We start from the raw sequence: 12,328 nt of genomic DNA on the forward strand, positions 1-12,328 counted from the left end.
AAATTCCAGATACCAGGGCCTCTGCTTGGGTCTCCAGGGGGCGTGGCAGGCCTGCAAACCACCACAGGTCCCTTGCTCAGGCTGCCCCACGCCTCAAGGAAACCCCCACCCTGATCCGGGACACACTTCAGGGCAAACCAGCTGGCTCCCACTCCTGCACCAGGCCTCTATCCTATCTAATAAAAAAGTAATATGCAGATTGACCATCACTCCAACACACAATATGGTTTCCCCCATGTGGTCAAAGATCCTGCCCCCATGTGGACACAAGATGGCCACCACAAGATGGCCATCAGGGGAGGGCAGTTGGGAGGCACCCGGCCTGCAAGGGAGGGCAGTTGGAGGCAATCAACCCTGCAGGGGAGGGCAGTTAGGGGTGACCGGGCCGGCAGAGGAGGGAAGTTGGGGGCAAACAGGCTGGCAGGGGAGCAGTTAGGCATCAATCAGGCTGGCAGCGGAGTGGTTAGGGAGTGATCAGGCTGGCAGGTGGAAGCGGTTAGGGGCAATCAGGAAGGCAGGCAGGCGAGCAGTTGGGAGCCAGCAGTCCTGGATTGTGGGATAGGGCCTAAACGGGCAGTCAGACATCCTTGAGGGGTCCCAGATTGGAGAGGGTACAGGCTGGGCTGAGGGACACCCCCCTCTCCGTGCATGAATTTCGTGCACCGGGCCTCTAGTCCTATATAATAAAAGCCCAGCGACCATAACAGCAGAATGACCAGAATGACTGCTCAACCAGTCACTATGAGGTGCACTGAGCACCTCTTGGTCCCTTTTTCTGGCTGGCAGGCTCCGAGTGCCGATGGCAAACAGGGAACCAGGGTAGGTGGTGGGGGGATGCCGGCGGTGCCAGGCCATTAACTTGATGCAGTTTATCATATATTAGAAGTTGCCTTTAAAACTCTATGTGATCTGTCCTCCATTTACTCTATGACCTAAACTCCTATGACTCTGTTCCTTACTCAATCCACACTGACCACAGAGGACTCTGCTGGTTTTTGGCCATGCCCTCACCTCAGGGCCTTTGCACATGCTATTCTCAATGCCTGGGATGCCTTTCTCCTGGGGCTCATCTCTCTCTCTCTCACCACCATAACCTCCTTAGGCCTTGTCTCTAATGTGATCTGTCAGAGGCTTATTTACAATCAACACTCTCCACCTCCCCCAACACACACACACACACACACACACACACACACACACACACTCCTCATGCACTTTGCTGCTTTAATCTTACCTGTATCACCCACTGACATCCTAAATGTTATATTTGTTCCTTTGCTGTTAATCCCCTGTGCCCCCACACACACACCCACACTCCTCATGCACTTTGCCGCTTTAATCTTACCTGTATCACCCACTAACATTCTAAATGTTATATTTGTTCCATTGCTGTTCCTCCCCTGCGCTGCACCCTCCCCTCACCCCGCCCGTGTGCTCATGTATTAGTTTCACAAGGGCAAGCACTTCTGTCCCTTCTGTTTCCTGCTGCGTTAGAAAATCTCAGGACAGGGCTGTCACTTTCAGACACTCAGTACACAGGGGCTGCACAAATGAACAAATTCACCAACTCAGTGCCCCTCAGTCAGGATCCCTAGAGATACATGTTTACGTAGTGGGCTATCACACAACTATGTACAAAAAGACAAAATGGGTTTACTTCTATTGACCTTCCCCTCCTCGTGAATGGGGCTCACGGAAGCCTTTATTTGAAGAGCTTCTCGGGCTCCGCTGCACAGATTCCCAGTGGTCCCGTCCCAAGAAAGCCTCAGGGCGCAGGCACAGGCCCTCCTGACAACAGCTCAGACAGCCTCCACCTGCAGCAGCCCCAGCCTGTGCCGGGGCCCTGAGCCCTCCTCAGTGTTAGACCCGAAGCAGACGCACCCTCACACCGCCGTCCCATCTTGCCTTCCACTCTCCCAGAGCTGTTAGATCAGAAACAGGGGAGGGGAGTCCAGAGTGGGAAGGGGCCAACTTAGCATTATTTCTGGATCAACTGATTTTTTTTAAATTTAAGCAGAAAAGTTTAACAAATCAGAAAATTGTTCTCGTTTACTTGTGATGCATTTTTCATCAAACTATAGTCTCTCTCTAGCTCTGAACATTAGCAAGAGGGAAAAAAAATCTAAATAAAAAATTCCCACAATTAGCCCTAGTCAGTTTGACTCAGTGGATAGAGCATCAACCCACAGACTGAAGGGTCCTGGGCTTGATTCCTTGGTTTCAGGCTCGATCCCCAGCCCTGGTCAGGGTGCGAGCAACCAATTGATGTGTCTCTCTCACATCAATGTTTCTCTCTGTGTGTCACTCCCTCTCCCTTCCACTCTCTCTAAAAAAAATCAATGGAAAAATATCCTTGGGTGAATTAACAAAACAAAACAAAAAATTTTCTATAATTAGATAAAAATCCACTTCCTTAAGTTTTATTTCAAGTCCACATTGGGTTAAAACAGACCCTTCACACGCTGTCTCCGTACATGGAAAGGCGTCCAAGAACTAGTAAGAAAATACAGAACAAACACAGAGAGGATTTCCGTTACATAATGAACTTTGTGTACACAAAAAATATGTCAACGATTGTTGGTTGCAGTTAACTATGAGGGTGGCATTGTGGGGGACTTGCACTTTTTTACGCTACACAGTTCTATAAAGTTTAAACTATTAAGCTTGCATTATATTTGTCAACTCTGAATAATAACATTATTTCCATTTTGGTGGGAAAATACACAAAATGGAGGAAGGAAACATTTGCAACTTTTTTGGACCTTCTAAATATTCCAAATAGGCAGTTTATACAAATCAACTAAGAATACGAAGACTCTTATTTTTGCCCCTAAAACCTCTTTGTTATTTCAAGAATGCTTGAAAAATCAGTATTGAAATCATCTCAGTTCCCCGAAATGTCTCATTTGGTACACATTCTTTTCCTCTTGGCAAATGCTTGATTGCACTTAGCTGGCTAGGGGACACATATCTGTCAAAGATAAGCGTGGGAGCCCTGGAGAAAAGAGGGCAAATGCTGAGCCCTCCTCCCAGGGCCCCTCCCTGCTGCAGGAATGTCCTGCTTAGTGGACGTTGTCCTCGTCAGCCAAGTCGGCAAACTGCGGCTCGAGCCACATGCGGCTCTTTGGCCCCTTGAGTGTGGCTCTTCCACAAAATAGCACAGCCTGGGCGAGTCTATTTTGAAGAAGTGGCGTTAGAAGAAGTTTAAGTTTAAAAAATTTGGCTCTCAAAAGAAATTTCCATCGTTGTACTGTTGGTATTTGGCTCTGCTGACTAATGAGTTTGCCGACCACTGGCCAAGCCTGCCCCCGGTGAGCAGAGCGCACAGGCAGAGGGCCACGGTGTGACACATGCTCCCCGCGCACAGACACTTCCATGGCGGGATGCTCAGAGTCTACCTGGAGGCCTCACTCGGGTAAACACCAGAAACTACCCTAACGGGTAGAATGTCCAGCTGCCAGAGTCTGATTCACTCATTGCCCTGGGGTCTGGAAGGCCCGGGAAGTCACTTGAAGCCATGGGCACTGCCCCAGCACGGCTGCTGCAAGAACGTGACTGGTTCAGGACACTGGTGGGAGCTCGTCAGCCCTCGGCAGCTGGACTCCAGGGGTGTGAGTGGAGGTGGGGTGGGGTGGGCTCATCCACTCAAGGTTCCACAACCTGAGCAAAGTCTGGTTTCTGGCCCAACCCTACTGTCTACCTAAATTGATGTTAATGTTCAAAAAAAGGTTCCAAAACCATGACTGGCTCCCACTGTTTATAAAAGGAAGTAAAGTTTCTCACCCCAGCACACTCAATTTCTCAGCCTTACTTGCCACTGTCCCCCCAGACCTCTGCCCTCAAACCTGGCCCTCCTGGCTGGAAGTACCCCTTTACTCAACCTGCCTCCTTTACTGTGTGTCACAGAACCTAACATGACCCCCAGTGGGTCACACACTTGCATAGTCTGCCCCCTTGAGTGTGGCTAATGCTATGACTTGCTTCTAGCCAATGCACTGGAGTAAAAGTGATGAGATTGTCACACCTGTGACTGTCATCTTTGCAGGCTGGAATGGAGACTCTCCTACTGGCCTTGAAGAAACAGCTGCTGTGAATCCTTCTGTCTCACGGAAACCAGTTCTGCAACAACCTGCATGAGTTGGAAGCAACCCTTCCCCAGTCAAGCCTCCAGATGAGACCTCAGTTCCACCAACACCCTGGTTACAACCTGGTGAGAACCTGAGTGGAGAACCTAGCTGAGCTGGGCCTGGACTTTGGACCTACAGAAACTGTGGGATAATAAATGGGGTTGTTGGAGCTGCTGTGCTGGTGGTAATTTATTACACACCATAGAAAACTAATTCCTACTGCCATCCACTCATCAGGCTGTTTGTGCCCAAGCTGCCCTAGAAGAACTAACTTATTACTTCATGCACAATTAATAGCATAATTTTCTCAATAACCCAGATGAGCACACGCTCCCCCCACCATTAATGTCTCCAGTGCATGGCACACCGGGAACCTCAGCAAATTTGATCAGCTGGTGGACTGTATAAAACAGACTCCCTCACAGGTGGGTGTTCCATAGGAAGGGACACAATTTATGTATTTAAGATGCAAAAAGATGGTTAGTGCCTGCAACAGGAGACTGGTCCCGAGCGCCCTTTTATGAAAGCTTTCCACCTGAAAGAGGCCTCATACCTGATCCTCCAGCAGTCAGACCCCTGAAACCCACCTGAATCCCCACAAAGCCAACGTGGATCGAGCCGCCAGGTGTTGCTTTGCACAGAACAGACCCTGCAGCAGTTGCCCTTTGCTTAATACAAAAGAATTTACCATTTCATACACAATTGATAGCATAATCTTCTTTTAATAACCCAAATGAAGCCCCAGTATTTGATTTAATATGAAATGATTAAAGGAACTACTACCAAAAACTAACCCAGCAACCAAAACATAATGTGATCATAGTTGAGTTATTAATCTTTTAACCAGAACTAAGTGAATAACCGATTCACCTTTCTCACGGTGAACTTAGTTACATTACCAAGCTTCTACATCAGCCCTGAAAATCAAATGCTGGACTGACTCAATAATGTTGACTTAATAAAGGAGCAAAATAAGTCTCAATTTAATAAACAACCCTGTAATCACATTTGTAACCGCATGCCACTTGAGACTAAAGAAAACTAAGCATTTCGCCTCTTCAGAAAAGCTCCGTAATCTCCCAGCATTTCTGCCCGGACCAGAAAGACACGAGTCCTCTGGGCAGACACATCGAGTGACCAAGCTTGGCCGAGAGGCAGCGGTGCCCAGCCCAGCGCCTCTGAGAGGCCAGAGCCCGGTTCCGAGGACAGCAGGCCTCTAATCCTGAGATGAGGGCAGAGGGCGGGGTGTGCGAGAGGGGGAGGAGGTGGCTGTGCTGACTCTCCTGGCCTCTCACAACAGGTTCCCACCTGGTCACCAAGTTGAAATTCCACATCCCAGGTGCCCAGGGCCTTGGGACAACGTGTAGTTTCTCACTGGCCAGGGCACTTTTGAAAGTGAAAGGGGAGCCCTAACCGGTTTGGCTCAGTGGATAGAACATTGGCCTGTGGATTGAAGGGTCCCAGGTTCGATTCTGGTCAAGGGCATGTACCTTGGTTGCGGGCACATACCCAGTAGGGAGTGTACAGGAGGCAGCTGATCGATGTTTCTCTCTCATTGATGTTTCTAATTCTCTATCCTTCTCCCTTTCTCTCTGTAAAAAATGAATAAAATATATTTTAAAAAAAGAAAAGAAAGTGAAAGCGGAACCATTCACAATCCCGCCAGGACAATGGACACGCACAGGCTGCCTCCGAGAGGCCAGGATGTCTGGTTGCCCTTCTCAAGCCACCTGGGAGATCCATGTCCACCTGCCCTCTCCGGCTTGTTCCTGTCCCCTGACCACCTGTCCCAGTCGTGTGATAGGCCAGCACCGGGCAGGGACTGCCTCAGTGCCGGGGCAGAGGGACGGAGGAGCAGGGTGTTCGAGGAGGCCCCCCGATGGTCAGCCCGCCACATCCACAGGACTCCCCAGGCCCAGGGCCCAGTCCTGGTGCTACTGGGCCAGCAGGATACTGGGCCAGCAGGACAGAGCTCCGTATTTCCAGGTCACTGTGCACACCTCCTGTTCACAGGTGAGCATCCCAGGACACACAGGCATCTTGTGAGTGTGCCCAAGCCCCTGGAGGGCACAGGTGACCCTCCCCACAGGCTGAACAACAGCCTGTGGCCACAGCCCACTGAAGCTGGGTGGGCTCATGACACAGGGAAGCATCAGTCTCTCCAAGATGTGCAGTGACCCAGCAGGTCAGCTGTGTTGAACCTGGAGCTGGGAGTCATACAGAGTCACCTCCACGAGGGCTGGTCACAGCCATGTCCAAACCCAGTGGCCAGAGAGCAGAGACAATGGTTGGGGTTGGGGCAGGGGCAGCAGTCATCAGAGAAGGGGGGGGGGGCAGAGGGAGGAGACCAGCTGTCCTGAGAAAGGGAAGGGGAGGGAGGGGCAGCTGCCTGGTGACTCCCCCGGTTTCTGCGGTCCCCTGAGAGTTTTGCTGCAGGATCCATCATGGGATCCCTCAGAACTGGGCTTCTCCCGGCACTTACCCTTGTGCCACGCTCTTTTGAAAGGATCTCTCTTTCTTGCAACACCAGGACTGCTGCCATTTCTAAGGCTGTGCTCTGTGCCTCAGGCTTCTCCACTGAATCCACACCCGCGTCCTCACTGGGAGCTGCTGGGTTATATTACCTGGGATCTCAGAGCCTCTGGAAGTAGTTACCCCACAGGGTCAGGCAGGTCTCCATTTGCACCCCTGTCTTCCACCAGGGTCTGCCTAGCCCCTCTCCCTCCTAGGCTGGCCTTCTGCCTTACAAACCCCGAGACTCCTCCCAGGCCCTTCCCTCTGCTGCCCCTTCTCACGGCCATGCCCAGAGGCTCTGTCTCCAATGCCTTCAACCCCAGTGGCCCTCCCTGCAAACCCCCGCCCGTGCCCCCACCACCAGCACTCCCTCCCACTCGGCAGCTCCTCACCCAGCCCTGGCCCCCAGCAGACCCCTTTGGCTCCACCCCCCGCCTGGATTCCAAGGTTGACAGTCTGTGACTCAGGTCAGGACAGCAGCACAGAATCCCAGGAGGGCTGGGCTGGGGTGCTGGTGGCAGCGGCGCAGTACACCTCCATCCATGAACACCCCAGCCCCAGGCCTCCTTCTCCACTCCTGCCAGATCACTCCTGGAGGAAGGCCAGGCTCCGTTCTCATCAAGAAATGAGGCTATCTGTCACCGTGCCACCTGGCCACTCTAGGCAGATTTGCCAGAAATCAATTCCCTGAAAGCCAATTTGCTGATGGCCGAGTGAGTGATCGATTGCTGAGAGCCACCAAGCCTCCCACGGGAGGGGCACGTGTCAAAGAGATGAGAGCCTCTCAAGCATGCAGGAGATGGGGCCTCTGTGTGCGGCGGGTGGGCTTGCGCTTGGCAGGCCTGGCAGTGAGGGAAGCCCAGAGCCTCGAGAGGGTTCAGAGCTGACTTTTTGGAAGAGCTGCCGAGAGTGCGAAGGGCTGTGCAGCGGGCCCTGAGCACGGTGTGGGCAACGGGAGGTTCTCTGATCCCAGAACAGGCCCCACCTGGAGCCTCAGCCAGGGGCGGGAGCTGAGGGCAGGCAGCAGCCGCGGGGAGGCCTAGCCCCTGGGTGGCCTGGCAGTCCCACTTTACCCTTAGGCCCCGCAGTCAGAGCCAGTGCCATCTGGGCACCCGAGGCATGGCCCTCTCCGAAATGCTTGACATCCTGAGGCAGCCTCCTTCAGTGTTGAGACCTCAGGACTGAAGGGGAGGAGGCCCCTTTCCAGAGTTAAATCCGATCACTCGGGCTAGCAGCCACCGGGCAGAGGGAGGAGCCTGTGAGGGAAGAATAACAGCCCCAGAGATGCCCGCTGTCCGTTCCAGGTCTGAGCCTTCTTCCTATGTTTCACAGCAAGGGAGACTTTGTAGCTAGACCAAGTTGACTACATTAAGACTCTGAGGGTGGAGGGTAACCTGGGTTGTCCAGGCCATGCAGTGTCCTCTCAGGGTCCTGAAACATAGGGCCGGGCTGGCGTTGAGTCAGGGAAGGGGCGGTGATGGGGCAGGCAGGTCAGAGGGAGGCACTGTGGGAAGGCCTGGACCCAACATCGTGGCCTTTGAAGATGGGGGAAAGGGTGGGCCACGACGGAGGAATACAGAGTCTCCCTGGAGCTGGGAAGGCAATGACGGGGACCCTCCACTCCGTTTCCATGGTGGCTGCACCAGTTTGCATTCCCACCAGCAGTGAATGAGGGTCCCTTTCTCTCTACACCTTCTCCTACACTTCGTATTACCTGTCTTGTTGATGATAGCCACTCTAAAAGGTGTGAGGCGGTATCTCATTGTGGTTTTGATTTGCATTTCCCTAATAACCAGTAAAGTTGAATATCTTTTCATGTATCTGTTGGGCCATTTGTTTGTCCTCTTGGAAAAAGAGTCAATTCAGGTCCTTCGCTCATTTTTTAATTGAGTTGTTTGTTTTTTGCTGTTGTTGTTGAGTTAAATGAGTACTTTATATATTTCGGATAATAGCCCCTTAGTATAGGTAAAAGGTTAAGAATAGAGCTACCATATGACCCAGTAATCCCTCTTCTGAGTATCTACTCAAAAAATGTCAAAACAGCCTGACCAGTGTGGCTCAGTGGTTGAGCATCGACCTATAAAATAGGAGGTCACGGTTTGATTCCTGGTCAGGTCACATGCCCCGGTTTCGTGGCTTGATCCCCCGTGTGGGGCATGCAGGAGGCAGCCAATCAATGACTCTCTGTCATCATTGATGTTTCTCTCTTTCTCTCCCTCTCCCTTCCTCTCTGAAATTAATGAAAATATGTTTAAAAAATGTGAAAACACTTTTTTTGTAAAGATACACAAACCCCTATATTCATTGCCACATTATTCACAGTGGCCAAGACATGGAAATAACCTAAATGTCCATTGACCAATGACAGATAAAGAAGATGCGGTGCATTGAAATACTAGTCAGCTATTTGAGACAACATGGATGGATCTTAAACGTATCATGCTAAGTGAAATAAGTCAGATGGGAAAGGATAAAAAATATATAGTTTCACTTATATGTGGGATATCAGAAAGCACCAATGAACCAAACTAAACCAACTCATTGACTCAGACAGCAGTATGGTGTTCACCAGAGGGGGTGGGGGGATGAAGAGGGTAAAGGGGTCAGACACACAGTGATGGAAAAAGACTAGACTATGGGTGGTGAGCATACAATACAATATTCAGATGATGTGTTATAGATTTGCACACCCAAAACTTGTATAATCTTGTTAACCAACTAGGGCCCCAGTGCACGAATTTGTACACCTTGAAAGGAACTGTGGGCTGTGAGGCTGCAGTGGGCACAGGGGTAGGTCTCAGCCCATCCTCCGAGCCCCCACCCGGCCCCTCCAGCCACAGCCCCCCAACCCCACCCCCGGTCCCCTGTCTGCTGGAAGCCCCGCTCCCACAGCTGCTGCTCTCACACGCTAATGGTACCAGCTCCACTTGCACCCACTGATGGTGCAGAGTGATTGGGGCTGGTACCAGCAGCGGGTGCGAGCAGTGGCTGCTGCCCCAATCGCCCCTCAGGAGCAGAGGGAGGTGGAAAAGCCCTCAGCACTTGGGAGCAAAGAATTTTCAGTAACCACCAGAGGTTCGCCCAGATGACAGCGACCGGTGCCCCGCCTTGGTCTGGCACCCCCACTCACCTGCTCCACCATCCTGCCGCAGCTGATGCCCACCATGTTCTGCGCGTGCCCCCTGGTGTTCAGCACACATCATAGCAACTGGTTGTTCAGTTGTTCCGCTGTTCCATCTATTTGCATATTACGGTTTTATATATATAGATGTTACTGTAATACATTTAATTTTTTAAAAAAGAGCAATAAATCAATAGGTGCAGGAAAAAGTGCAGGTCTTCTTTTGTTGTTGTTGTTGTTTTGTTAATCCTCTCCCAAAGATATATTTTTTCCATTGATTTTTTTTTTAAGAGAGTGTGGAAGGGTGAGAGGGAGGGGAGGAGAGAAAGAGAGAGAGAGAGAGAGAGAACATCAATGTGGGAGAAACACATCAACCGGCTGCCTCCTGCACACCCCCCAACTGGAGCTGAGTATCGAACCTGCAACCCAGGCACATGCCCTTGACCAGGAATTAAACCCGAGACCCTTTGGTGCACGGGACAACCCCCTCACCACTGGGAAACACCTAACCACTAACCACTGGGCTATTCAGCTCTTCTTGAGGGACTGGATGGGGGAATGTGTATGTGTATTGTGTATGTGTATATGTGTGTGCACGTGCATGCATGTGTATGGGTGTGTATGTCTGTATTTCTGTGTGTGTGTGTTTGTGTGTGTGTGTGTGTGTGTGTGTGCGCGCGCGCGCGTGCATGTGCACAGGAACACTCCAGGCAAGGCCGCTGGGGGGCAGGCTGACTCCCTGCAGCAGAAACTTCCAGTGAGGACCCTTCCTCTTCCTGCCCCGGGAGCCCTGCTCTGGAAGATTCCATCGTCTGAGGACACAGGTAGGTAATTAGTGTGTGGTCCCCCTCTCATCCTCAAGGGCCCATCCAGGTGCTGGTCTCCATCAGTGTGGCTGCTAGGAGCTCGTCTGCCCTGCAAAAAGGAAGAAACGGCCCCCTGCATTGTCTTGAGTGTGTACGTAACGTCTCCCCTGTTTTTGAGGCTGAGGCCCTGCTGATCAGAGGGCGCTGGAGGATCCGTGACACAGAGAGGGCAGGAAAGGCAGCGGTCCAGGACCAGAGGCCATGCGTGCAGACATGCTCCTGCCAGTCCCTGTGCCCAGAGCCGGGAGACAGCAGGTACAGGGGAGGGGCCTACGGAGGAACCGGATCAGCGGCTTCTCAGAAACCAGTCTCAGCCTGGGCAGAGAGCAAGTGGGCCATAAGCCTGGGACTGGTGTGGTCTGTGCCCACCCCCAGTCCTGACACGCGGGCCCTGCTGCCTCAGCCACAGGTTCCCCTGGGCCTGCTGCCGGGCGGGCGAGGGCCGTCTTCTTCACGCAGGCTCCTGGTTCCAATGCCACCCTCTTCGGGACGCACCCTCGCAGACACACCCCGAAACAGTCTTTTGTCAGCCTAGTCAGGTTGACAGATAAGTTAGCCCGGCCTGTGGCAAGAGAAGACTTGCCGATGTCTCGCTGAGAACTGAGCCCTCCACTTCAAACGATCTTCTGAGTTAACTTCTGGCTGTGTGCGTGTCAAGCCTTGCCTTCCTCGTCCACCCACACACAGTTCAGGTGCCAGGCGCTGGAGGGCACCTTCGTGATGTGGTGTGGCCTCTGTCCCCGCCCCTTTCCCAGGAGCACAGCACGGGGCTGGCAGGCCCACTGCTTCAAGCTCATCCCTGTCCCCGGGCTGCTGATGACAACTCACCTCCCAGAAGTGACTGTTGACCTCATAAATTTGTCCCAAGAGACCGCAGGTGCCCATGGCGCTGGACACGGGCAGCAGAGCAAAGACAAGGGGCTCAGCTGGTTGCCAGTAAAATGGCAGGGTTCAGTTTTTGTTTTTTGCAGATACTGCAAAACTCTGTGACTGCAGGAACCCAGCCCTGGGCTCCCCGGGGCTTTTGAGCAGGTTCTCACACGTGCCGGATGTATGTTGCTTGCCTTTTGGGGGACACCTGTCTGGGGAGCCGATCCAATGGAGACAGACCACGAGCATAGGAGACAGTTCAGAATGCGAACTGCACCGCTGCTCAGAGAGACGAGGTCCTGGAAACAACCGGTGCTCACCAGCCTCGAGTGCCGAGCAGGTGTGGCCTCGTGCACACAAACGAACATGTCCCCAGGGGCATGTGACATTGGAGTCACTTGGGGTTGTCTTAACTTGGGGTGCTACTGGCATCTAGAGGGTGGAGGCCAGGACTGCTGCTGACCTTCCCACCATGCCCGGGCGGCCCCACCCCAAACTCCTCACCCTATGTCCGCAGTGCCGAGGTTGAAACACGCCCAGCGGCAGTCTTGCCAGCTGTTGGAAAGAACAGTGACTCTAACATAGACCTGGCAGATGTCTGAAATGTAGCATCTGACAAGAAGGTGCAGTTGTGGGTGAATGTGTGGGGTCTGGGTCTGTCTCTGTAGCACGTGTAACAGTCACCTCCCACCCCCTCTCCCACCTCCCCCCCACCCCCTCGCCCTTCCGTGCTGGCACGGCAGGAACCTGCGAGGGCTGTCCACACCGGCACTGACATTGAGGACTCAGCTCAGAGAAGGAGACAGAGCGGCAGGCAGGGGTGTCATCTT

The sequence above is a fragment of the Eptesicus fuscus genome, chromosome 11 (genome assembly GCF_027574615.1).
Source record: "Eptesicus fuscus isolate TK198812 chromosome 11, DD_ASM_mEF_20220401, whole genome shotgun sequence".
Lineage (NCBI taxonomy): Eukaryota > Metazoa > Chordata > Mammalia > Chiroptera > Vespertilionidae > Eptesicus > Eptesicus fuscus.